The 10,223-nt window shown below is 37.4% G+C and overlaps 1 pseudogene; it reads right to left on the bottom strand.

Annotated features, from left to right (window-relative positions):
* The window catches only part of LOC106735089 (olfactory receptor 4C15-like), a 5,209-nt pseudogene extending 4,861 nt beyond the window's left edge, over window positions 1-348 (bottom strand).
* Window positions 349-10,223: the final 9,875 nt, after the last annotated feature.

Genomic DNA, 10,223 nt, shown 5'->3' with positions numbered 1-10,223 from the left:
AGAAACGGTTTGCTCAGTGAGGAAGTGAAGCCTAATGGTTTCCAAGATGGTGGATAGCTCAAGATGGCTTCTGTATGCAGTGCCCTCCACAGAGAGGGAGTCTGTAATCATCTTTGGGGTGATGATGGAGGAGAAGTACACATCCAGGAAGGTCAGGAAGGCCAAGAAGAAGTACATGGGGGAGCCCATTAGGGCAGGGCTGCTGAGGATGGTCACTATAATTAGCATGTTGCCCCTGATGGTTGCAATGTACACAAACAAAAATACAACAAATACCATTTTCTGAACATTTGGATTCTGTGAAAGTCCCAGAATGGTGAACTCATTTACAAAGCTTTGGTTGTGCATGATTTCCAAGGAAAAGATGAATGCTACACCAATAAGCATGAAGAATCTGTAATTAGGTTAAAAACTTGCAGATCTGTTTACAGTATTATAGTCATGAGCAAGTTGGTGTACACAGACACAAAAATTATCTTGAGTACTTCTATTGTCACTGAGAAAATATAATTAGAACTTTATGATAGTATCATCAAAAGTCACAAGAACTGAGGTGGAGATAATTTATTTATACTTTAAAATAGTCAAAGTTTTAAAACATAGAAAAGGAAATATCCACATGTGATATAGAAAGAACAGCTTTGATCTAATTTATGTACTAGTTGTTTCTTGGAGTGAATTATCAAAAAGCATCTCAGTTGTGAGGAAAGAAAAACTGACACTTATTACCCATGCCTGCCATTGTCATGGAATGATAACAGGGGTGACCAGTCTGGCACCCTTACTGGCAGATGGCTTTATGAGTAGAAGAAACAATATGCAGTGTAGGAGCCACTTGACAATCATGAGTAGTCTGAATTATATGGGGCTTTTAAATTATTAATTTATAATTTTGGGGACCAGCAGTTTGGTATAATGGCTACATCAGTGAACTCTCATGTAGTCGACAGTGGTTTGAGTCCCAGACCTGGTGGCTTAAACTCACACTGGGTGCATGTGTGTGTGTGCCCAAGATCCCAAGAGGATAATGGAGGAGAAGGGATTGTGGCTGATGTGGCCATCCCCCATGGGAGGTGATTTCTTGCTTTCTATCTCTCTATCTCTCTCTGTCTTTCTGGCAAGTGCACATGTTCTATAGAAAAAAACTCTCTAAAAAAAAGTATATATATATCATTTTGAAAATTTTATTTCACTTTTGAGAGCAAGAATGAGAGCGAGAAAAATGTACCTCCTGACAAGGTCCAATCTAGCCACCATCACTTTTTCCCTACCCTCCAGCTAGACAGGGTCTTGGAGACACATATATTTGTCATATTTCAGATTATCTCAGGATCTGGAACCACAGTCAGATATGTTGCCTTCCAGCAAGTTCAATATCCTCTCATCTGTCTTACTGAAGGTGGGTAATTTATCATTTATAAGGGGAAAGATTTACAGAAAATTGCCTCACTCTATACTTAATATGTAAAAAGTGTGCAATAACTGTTCAGGTTTTCTTTTTAACTGATTATTTAAAATGAGAACAGAAGTCCCTAAAAACAATGTTTATTGTAATGTTATGATGACTAAGTTAATAAATACAAAGAATGCAATTATGTAGGACCTGCTGCCAGAGAAACAGTCTTGTTATTCTTATGTAATTGATTGGAAACTTACCCTTAAAGAGGTTAAGTTTGAGGAAACAATGGATCGTTAGTTTGAGATTTTAACACAGAACCTCTGGCTCCAACACCCAGTTCTTTCCCAGTTTATCGACATGGAAATTGGGATTTTTCTTTTCCAGGAAAAAACTTCAGAGCACCAAAGGCCTTTCTGCAGTGTCCACCTGCCTATAAAGTATAAAGTCTCTGATATCTTTTGTTCATATTTAAATGAGGCAACTTTGTAAAGGAAACAGAGCAAATGATGTAGAATCAGAAGGTGATGGCCTGGTCACTTACATCTACAAATTGGCAGCAACTGCATACGTAAAGCATAGATATAACACCCTAAATATGAGTCTTTGGGCTTTATTTATTATTTGCCAGTATTCATATAATGTGACTCAGTTTGATTCATTATATTTAAATAACTTTGCTTTAAACAAAGAGGTTTATGTATAGCTCACCAGCTCATTTCCCAAGATTAAGAGGAAGGTCAACTTGACATTGTGAAAATGTTGCTTATGATATAGTTCCTTACCAATTGTAATTACTATTATCATACTTAAATAGCTAGCCACTTGGTCTGTCCCAAAGCCTAATGGTTAAGGGAGTTGGTCTCTAGGAAACCATTTCTTAGGAGACTATCTGGTTTGTTTAAATAAACTGTATTGGAGGTTGGAGGGAGAGAATCAAGGTAAAAAAAAAAAAAAGAAAGAAAGAAAACAGGAAAAACATGGACTCAAAAACAAAAAACTATTTGTTGATGATAACATGTATGGCAATATCTTTGACTGGACTAAATCTACACATGACCAGAAAGTCCCTTTTATAAGCTATAAAGATGTAGAGGAATTAGATGTTAAAAAAAAAAAAAAGAATGGCCAAACAGATTGTGTAGCAGTATCATCACTGGACTCCCATATGACCAACTGCAGTTCAAATCCTGGATTCAGTGGCTTTAAAAATCACACCAGACACATGTGCATATGTGCCCAAGGTCCCAAGAGGACATTGGAAAAGGGATTGCAGTGTGGCCATCTGCTCTGGGGGTGATTTCTCACTTTCCCTTTCACTGTCTCTGTTTGTCTCTCTCTCTCTCTCTCTCTGGTAAGCACATGCACCATAAGACAAAAAAAGTCTAAAATATTATGCACGTGTGTGTGTGTGTATGTGTGTGTATGTAAAGGAAAAGGAAAAAATAAATAAACTATTATTTTTTTTTGTTGTTGTTGTTAGGACCAGCAGTTGGTGTAATGGCTATGTCGCTGTACTCCCATGTAGACAATCACCGTTCGAATCCTGGATCTGGTGACTTAAACTCACACTAAGCTCATGTGTGCTCAAGATCCTGAGAGGGGAATGGAGGAGAAGGAATTGCGGTGTGGTCATCCCCCCTGGAGTGTGATTTCTCGCTTTCTGTCTCTGTGTCTCTGTCTTTCTGGGGAGCATACATACCCTATAGCAAAATAATCTCTCAAAAAAATTGTCTAAAAAAATTTTTTAAGATGCTTTTGTCTTGGGGGCTCATCATAGAGACAGACAGTGAAAGAGAAAATAAAAAAACACTCCCCCAAGGGAGATGACCATGCTGCAACCTTTCTGTATTCTCTCCAGGGATCTTGGAGACACACACATGTGCCAGGCATGAGTTTCAAGTCACCAGATCTGTGACTCAAACTATAGTTGGGGATGTGGGAGTCCAGCAACATAACCACTATGCCATCTCCTGGTCCCCCAAATTGTGTGTGTGTGTGTGTGTGTGTGTGTGTGTTTAACAATACGTACATTATAATATATGTTTGTTTAAGAATAAATGAATCAGATAAGCCAGTATAGTGGTGGTTAAGGCTGAGTACTTGAGTTCCAGACTCAGGCACTAGGAAAACCTGCCAGGTACATGTGCATGAGTACCCAAAGTCCCAAGAGGAAAATAGAAGAGCAGAGACTGTGGCACAGTCATCTTCCCTGGGAATGAGTGCTTTCTTACTCTCCCTCCTTTTTGTTCTCTTGCTTTTTGTCTCTCTCAGTGTAGGCACCATAGAGAAAAAGAAAGAAAGAAAAAGAGAAAGAGAAAAAATAAAAGAGGAAGAAAGAAGAAAGAAGAAAGAAAGAAAGCAAGAAAGAAAGAAAGAAAGAAAGAAAGAAAGAAAGGAAGGAAGGAAGGAAGGAAGGAAGGAAGGAAGGAAGAAAGAAAGAAAGGAAGGAAGAAAGAAAGAGTGGGTGGCATATACAGTGGTGCATGCCTTTCATCCCGATTACTCAGGAGTCAGAACTGAGGCAGGAGGATCATGATTTCAGTCAGCCTAGGCAACATAGCAAGACTCTGACTCTGAGAAAATGGAGGAAAAGATTAATTGGCCTTATTTTTTTAATTAAAAGATAACCTGTCTTTACAAATGCCACATTGAGTGGCAAAACAAGTAACCATTAAAAAAAAACAGTAAACAAACAAACAAACAAAAATATATAAATGTGTACACTAACATCTATTTTTTTGTTTACTTTGAAACAACCATGTCTATCTTGTCCCCAGGTTTGCTCCTAATCGGTGTCTGCACTATAAACTCCATACCCAGTTACAAATTATCATCAAGAAAACAGGAGGGGGAATCAGCAGTTAGCGTAATGGCTATGTCGCTGGACTCCCACATAGTCTACCGCGGTTCGCGTCCCGGACCTGGTGGCTTAAAACTCACGCCGGGCACGTGTGCATGCATGCCCAAGATCCCGAGAGGAGAATGGAGGAGAAGGGATTGTGGCATGACCATCCCCCCTGGGGGGTGATTTCTTGCTTTCTGTCTCTGTGTCTCTCTCTGTCTGTCTGGTGAGCGCACATGCCCTATAGTGAAAACCTCTCCAAGAAAAAAAAAAAAAAAGAAAGAAAGAAAGAAAAGAAAACAGGAGTACAAGACAAACTATAAGAGGTCATTGGATCCATCAATAACCATTTATTACAAACTAAAGAATTCAATATATGATTTATCCATGGCCAGCAACAGTCAGTGGTTAAGACACAAACAGCAATTATGTGAAGTGGGTAAGAATATCTGCTCCAAACTGATACAGATCTCGGTTCCAGTCTAAGTTCTACTTGATCTATGCCATAGAGCAATTCACTGAAAATTCTCAAAGTTTTAGTTTTTACTCTGTGAGTGTAAAAAGGTCTACTGATAGAGTTCTAGGGGTCTTGTTAGAACTGAACACACATGAAATTATACACACCACACACACACACACACACACATAATGTATTTTATACACACACACCAGAGACTGCATAGGTGTCGGCACTACATATGAGTAGGGAAGGAAAAGGGAAAAAGAGGTTTATAAAAAAATAATAAAAGGACAAGAAGGAAGGCATATAAATAAGGTGAACAGGTTATGAAAACGTGTGCCACAGAAAGTAAAAACAGGTATTGCCAATCTAATCTATATCTCCAAAAAAAATAAAGAAAGCAAGCTAGTAGAATACTGAAGGTACACAACATAATGTCATGTTCCTTCATGAAAATGATGAATATGTTAATATCCTTGATAATTATCACCCACAACATGTATGCTTTGAAAAACTATAATGTATACCACAAAAATATATAATAATTAAATGTAAATCAGAAGTTACTAAATAAACAATTAAATGAATAAATAAAACATTGCTGCAGTAGGAAGCACAAGAAGATCAAGATGATCAGTTACAAAAAGCTCCCAAAATCACTGACACAGAATATGACAGGTTTTTTTTACTACTAATTCCTTATTTATCAAGACCAAGGATAAGGGTCATCTTCTTTTATTTATTTATTTTTTTGAGAGTTTTTTTTTTTTTTTTTTTTTTTTTTTTTTTTTTTTATAGGGCACATGTGCTCACCAGAGAGACAAAAAGATACAGAGAGACAGAAAGCAAGGAATCACCCCCTGGGGGGATGGCCACACCACAATCTCTTCTCCTCCATTCTCCTCTTCGGATCTTGGGCATGCATGCACAAGTGCCTGGTGTGAGTTTAAGCCACGGGGTCTGGGACTCGAACCACAGTCGACTACATGGGAGTCCAGCAACATAGCCATTATGCCAACTGGTGGTTCTGATTCATGTTTTTATTTATTTACAGATGTAAAATACTTTGCTTGGTCACTCACAACTTTTCCATGAATTTAAAATTATTCCAGATAAAAACATTATTAAAAAGAAAAAAAAAATCACTTTCTGCTATCAAAAAACTAGCAATCCCAGCTTCACTGTTGAATAGCTGTGTGTCATTGAACTAACCACTATGCCTCAAGCTGCCTGACCCTCAAAAGTCAAATAAACTGTTATTAATGTGTTTTGCATAGTACAAATAAAAAGAAAGACATAAAATATTGATGTATATTTCTTTGTGGGCAGGCACTCTTAGCATGGTCTTCACACCATGATCTGCCCCAGCTTAGCCAGCTCAAATCTCAGGCACACACTTTCATGGCAGGCATCTACAAGGAGACCCTGTGAGTGTGTCCAGCATGGCAGAGGGTTGCATTATCACTGCACAACCATAGCAGGCCCAATTTTAGCATTATTATTATTATTATTTAATTTTCAGAGGGTAAGTGTGCTGTAGTTTGAGGACTGGATGTGCGGGTTAATACTCCCACCAGGTGCGCATGTGTGCAAGCCCAGAAACCAAGAGAAGAATGTAGGAGAAGGGATTATGGCCTGGCCATAACCCTGGGGGGTGTTTTATCACTTTCTGTCTCTCTGTCTCTCCAGTAAGTGTACCTGTCATAAAGCAAACATTTTTCTCTCAAAAAACAAAAATGTAAACTTTATCGTATGTTTTCCATAAACCACTAACTATATAATGGGCCTAGCCCACTCCATCCTACAAACATGCACTTTGACATCAATTTTAAATTCATATTCTCCCATAGGTAGCAGCTTATTGTGCCCTCATTTCTCCTAGAATATTCCAGTCGTGTCTTTCTTGATAGCCATGCCTTTAAAATGCTGGGGTGCACCTGAGATTGCTCAGGGCTCTCTCATTGCATGAATTGTGATCCCTGAGCCAACTCTAGGGCCTGTGATTTTGGGAAGCCGACAACCCTGTGTCCCTCATTCACATTGCCACTCGCCCCCCCCCATCTTTTCAGCCACAAAACAAATTTTTGCATGCATCATTTTAAAATAGTAGATGGGAACCAGCAGTTAGTGTAATGGCTGTGTCGCTGGACTCCCACATAATCGATCACAGTTCCCATCCCGGACCTGGTGGTTTAAAGCTCACGCCGGGCGTGTGTGCATGCGTGTCCAAGATCCTGAGAGGAGAATGGAGGAGAAGGGATTGCGGCGTGACCATCCCCCTCAGGGGGTGATTTCTCGCTTTCTGTCTCTATGTCTCTCTCTGTCTGTCTGGTGAACGCACGCGCCCTATAGCGAAAACCTCTCCAAAAAATAAATAAAATAGTAGAAACTTCTGTTTCAACTTTGAAGTTATATAACATTCAAGATGATAAGAGGAATCAGTGATATATTCAACATTAAGAAGTAATGTCTTGTATTTAAAGCAGCAAATTTTAGAAGCATACATATATTTGCATATCGGTCATATTTGCATACATTTTTCTAAGTAAATAGAGTCAGTACAAGTTAAAAGAATAAGTTAAAATTCTATTATCTTCCTTGTTAAGTTCTTTTAAACTCTATATTTTTAATCCAGGATAATTATTTAGCAAAAAAGATTTATTTCCTCTCTGTCTACCTAAGCCTCTGCCTTTTTGTCACAACCTGGGGAATAAGTTCTCTTCAGAGTTCAAGTCATTTTTCTCCGCAGGGCAGCTCTGTTCTTGTCTGTAAATGTCACAATTATTATGCATTTATTATTTCTAGAATTTGAAAATAAAATGAAGTTCTATGTTTCTACTGGTATCCTTTCTGTAAGATGTCTGAACTTTCTCTTTCTCTGTTTTCTTCATGATTTATCACTTAAATTTTTCTGAACTATTTTGAGGCAGGACCTTAATGCTGTTTATGGCATCAAATGTACATAAGAAAAAGGAAAAGGACACAGTTAGTCAGAAAATTCAACCACATGACTTGAGTCTTTCTTTTTTTACCTAACAAACAAACAAACAAACGTCCCCCATGCCATTCATAAGATGTATCGGAGTGGTTGGCAGTTGGCATGGTAGTTAAAGGTGCTGAATTCCCACATGGCCAACTGTGATTTGAGTTCAGGACCTGGCAGCTTTCTTTCTCTCTCTCTTTCCTCCCCACCTCTGTGGTCAAATTGAAATAAACAAAGGAATAAATAAATAAATACATAAAAATTAAGTTAAATAAAATAACTCTATATAAAAGATGCAGTGGAAAATGAATGGATACATCAGTAGATACTTGAATATATCACGCTCCATCAGCATCACTTATACGGCCTCAGAAATTTCTAATTTTCTAATCAAAATGATCAGGATAAAGAGAATATAAATCATAAGTGAGAATATATCGAGAAAGAAAAAAAGGGACCAGCATTTAGCATAATGGCTATGTCTCTGAACTCCCATGTGGTTGACCATGGTTGAGTCTCGGATCCAGTGGCTTAAACTTATGCTGGGCACGTGTGCGTGTGTGCCCAAGATCCCAGGAGAAGAATGGAGGAGAATGGATTGCAGCCCGGCCATCCTCTGGTGGGGGGGGGTTGATTTCTCACTTTCTATCTCTCTGTCTTTCTGGTGATCACATGCTTCCTATAGCAAATAAACTTTAAATAAAAACAAAAAGAAAGAAAAAAATGGCGTTGAATAACTAGGACAACAATATGCACTTGTTGTCGTTGTAAGTTATTTGGATTTAACTTGAAGATGAAAAGTTGAAAGTAGGTCTAATTTCATTAAAAGTAGGTGCTCATAACTCTCCTGCTCCAGTGGTTTGCATTCTATTAGTAACAGCTGCTATTTATTTTGTATTCATCATGTCTCATGCTGTTTTACTGACTCCACACATATTTTTTATTTTCTTCTACATCCTTTGAGCTTGGTAATATTAAAAGCTCCATTAAAGATAAACAGTCTCAGACATAAAGATTATGTAACTAGCTCAAGCATGCACAGTTATTATTGTTAGGATATGAATTACATTCAACTTGGTACCCTGACCACAACACATGCATTTATATACTACATCACACTATTTTTTTTTATATTAGACTAAATGTTTTTTATTTCCTTCTAAAGTAGCTTTTTTTATGGTTTTAAAACATATTTTAGAGACCAGCATGAGGCATTATGGTTAGGGCACTGGATTCCCACATGGTGAATTGTGATTCAAATCCAGAACTTAGTAGTTTGCTTTCTAACTTTCCCTTGCTCTCTCCCTGTTTAACACATGTCCAATTGAATAATAATAATGAAATAATAATAATAAATAAAAAGAAATAAATAATTATTACAAAAGCATTTTAACTACTACAATGAATGTAATCTTCCAAAGGTAACTTCTTCATTTTTACATTTTTTAATAAACTGTTTTCATAATGTTTATTTAGCTATATCATTATTATCATTATTTCATTATTTTTTAAATTAACTATAGGACATGGACACTCATCAGAGAGGGAAAAAGAGAGAAAGGGGGAGTGAAAAAACAAGCTACCAGGTCTAGGACTCAAACTGTGGTTGGTCATGTGAGAGTCAAGTGACTTAACCACCACACTAGTTGCAACCTGATTATTTTTTCCATTTTTAAAGTTGACATTTAATCACTGTCCATGTTTACAGTGACATATTACAATTTGAAAAACTATCTATGAAATGGGAGCATTAAAATCTCACCACATACCAGTTCTTTGAGAATTCTGATGATGGCTGTCTCCTATTCTCTATAGGGAAAATTCCACTGAGTACTTGGCCACATGTGGAGATTCTTTCTACCTCTTACTTCTACATCTAAAATAGAGACGAACATTTCTGGAAAACAAGGTAGAGAATTTCCCCCACTGGTCTGTGAATACTGTCCTCAGCATAATCTCAGGGAAAAGGAAAGAAAGAAGCAATTATTTCCAACTTTATTTCCAACTACAATTTAAAGAGAATTCCCTCAGAGGTCATGAAACTGTAGAATTGCTTATGGCTCCCCACAGGGTTAGGACATTTCCCATAAGTATGATTTTCCAAGACACAATCTTGTGTATTTTCACTTGCTCAGGTTTTGGCAAAACGGTTCTGTCCCTGAACAGTTAAAATTTTTGTTTGTTTTTAACTTATCTTTGGTTTCTATTTTAAGATGGTTTACTTTTTATTCAAGTACAGGAGTAGAACATTGTGGATACTGTGATTGAATATAGTGTCTTTTTATAGAATTAGGGCAAATGTCTGAGTACTTACTACATGTAAAAGTTGAGGTCTGGGCTAATGCAGCATCAGTCCATAAGGGCGGTATTTATTGTTTAAAACTAAATAGACAATTAGTGTTTTTTAAAGAATATCATCTTATTGGCAGGTATAACAAATTTATACATAAATCAAAATGTTATTGTTTCCTCTCATAAACTGATCTTGATATAATATAACAACAAAAGCGCAATTTCAGGGCCAGTGGGTGGTATGGTG

This window comes from Tupaia chinensis, unplaced genomic scaffold, assembly GCF_000334495.1.
Source record: "Tupaia chinensis unplaced genomic scaffold, TupChi_1.0 Scaffold000293_1, whole genome shotgun sequence".
NCBI classification, from domain to species: domain Eukaryota; kingdom Metazoa; phylum Chordata; class Mammalia; order Scandentia; family Tupaiidae; genus Tupaia; species Tupaia belangeri.
This window is presented reverse-complemented; position numbering and strand designations above follow the sequence as displayed.